Source organism: Octopus bimaculoides, chromosome 25 (genome assembly GCF_001194135.2).
Source record: "Octopus bimaculoides isolate UCB-OBI-ISO-001 chromosome 25, ASM119413v2, whole genome shotgun sequence".
In the NCBI taxonomy this organism is placed as follows: domain Eukaryota; kingdom Metazoa; phylum Mollusca; class Cephalopoda; order Octopoda; family Octopodidae; genus Octopus; species Octopus bimaculoides.
In genome coordinates, this window is record NC_069005.1 from 29,622,593 (window position 1) to 29,625,147 (window position 2,555).

The following is a 2,555-nucleotide window of genomic DNA, read 5'->3' on the forward strand; positions in this document are numbered from 1 at the left end:
ATGTATGTATACATGCAAACTGCCATGCTTCATGGCGGTGAAACTTGGGCTGTGACTGCTGAGGACATGCTTAGGCTCGAATGAAACGAAGCTAGCATGATCTGCCGGATGTGTAATGTCAGTGTGCACACAAGACAAAATGTAAGTGCCCTGAGAGAAATGTTGGACATAAGAAGCATCGGGTGTGGCTTGCAAGAGAGATGTTTGCGCTGGTATGGTCATATACTGTGGATGGATGAGGAGAGCTGTGTACCACTCCCAAACAGTTGAAGGAATCCAGGGTAGAGGTACCTTGGGTAAGTATCTTCTAATATAGCCTCGGGCCGACCAAAGCCTTGTGAGTAGATTTCGTAGACAGAAACTGAAGGAAGTCCATCATGTGTATATGTGTGTGTGTGTGTGTGAGTGTGTGCGCGTGCGTGTGTGTGTTTGTCCCCACCCATTGCTTGACAACCGATGTTGGTGTGTTTACATCTCCGTAAGTTAGTGGCAAAAAAAAAAACCCAATAGAATAAGTACTAGGCTTGCTAAGTGTAAGTCTTGGGGTCGATTTGTTCGACTAAAAGGCAGTGCTCCAGCATGGCCATAGTCAAATGACCAAAACAAGTAAAAAGAAAGAAAAGAATATATATATATATATACATATATACATATATATTTATATATATATATATATATATATATATATATATATATATATATATATATATATATATATATATATATAATCTTGCAGATTACTGACACAATTAATGATGGTGGAAGTGTACAGGTGAGGATGTCTGTCTGTTTGTCTGTGCCCATGCTGGTGCCAGAGAATCAGATTAGAATATAAACAACTTAACGTTTACCGGCAGGAAATTAGATTCTTTTATCGCACCATGAAATATTGACAGAGAGTCAGGAGTGGGCGGAGGGGGTGGGCGGGTGTAGCGGATGGCTCTACTCACATAATCTTCAAATCTTTCCTCACCTATCTCTTGATCATCATCATCATCATCATCAAAGTCATCCACATCAGTAGCAGCACCCTCCTTCTTTCCTCCTCCTCACCATCACACCTTCTACTGCCACTGCTACCTACAACCATCACCACCATGCCTATCATCATCTCATTCACTAATATTCTCACCCACCTCTTCTGCCCCGCCCATCTCTATCATATCTATATCTATATCACACCCACATCTACTATTGCCACGCCTACAAATGTCACACCCACTATTGCTATATTCATCTTTATGACTACCACCACCATGTCAAACCATAACCACACCTATAGCTGCCACACCCACTTTTATGACAGGCAATGCTTCTATTACACACCCATCATTATCACTGCTGCCTTGCCCATCTTTATGACAAACACCATAACCACACCCACCACCACATATAACTATATTCATTAATATATGCAAGACATTGAAGCTTGATTTTTATAGATGTAAATATATATATATATATATATATATATATATATATATATATATATATATATATATATATATAGCTTGCTTACCAACCACATGGTTCCGGGTTCAGTCCCACTGCATGGCACCTTGGGCAAGTGTCTTCTACTATAGCCTCGGGCCGACCAAAGCCTTGTGAGTGGATTTGGTAGACGGAAACTGAAAGAAGCCCGTCGTATATATGTGTATGTATATATAGATGTGTGTGTTTGTGTGTCTGTGTTTGTCCTCTGCACCATCGCTTGACAACTGATGCTGGTGTGTTTACGTCCCCATAACCTAGCGGTTTGGCAAAAGAGACTGATAGAATAAGTACTAGGCTTACAAAGAATAAGTCCTGGGGTCGATTTGCTCGACTAAAGGCGGTGCTCCAGCATGGCCACAGTCAAATGATTGAAACAAGTAAATGAGAATATATGGGGATGGTTATCTTTTGCCAATTAAACACATGTGCTATTTATCTGATCATCACATTAGTTTTATTATTATTGAGTGAGAGAGCAGTGCATGCCATCAAAGTGACACTGGGGTAAAATATATGAAGCCCATTATACCCATCATGACTACCTGTCTGATAAGGGTACACCAGGTACATGCATCACAACCATATGTGCATGACATTGTGATCTCATACTGAGATAAACAGTGCATGACCTTGCAGGTGGGGTCCAGTTAGAATTTTCTTCAGGTTGAGTAGCCCATCTTGCTCAAAAGATCCCTGAATAAGGGTTGTTTAAGGATGTTGAATGAAACACAAATGTTTCCTGAGGTGAATTATTCAAACCCCAAAGAATTCCTCTCAACACATGGCTAATATGCTCCCCCACTACTTCTGTTCATGATCTGATATGCACATATTGTCAGCCACTAAGGGACATGCTCAACTGGTTAAGGTCAAGCATCTGACAAGCAAACATCTGTAGTATTGAGCAGAATATTTGCTGTAGACCATCTTTCATACCAAGACAAAACAATGTACATGATAACACTTCCTGAGAAAAGTGATTTTAAAAAACACAATCGAAAAATATTCAAGATTTAAAATTTTGTCGGAGTGAGGGAGAGGGGGAGGCGAAATTTATAAAT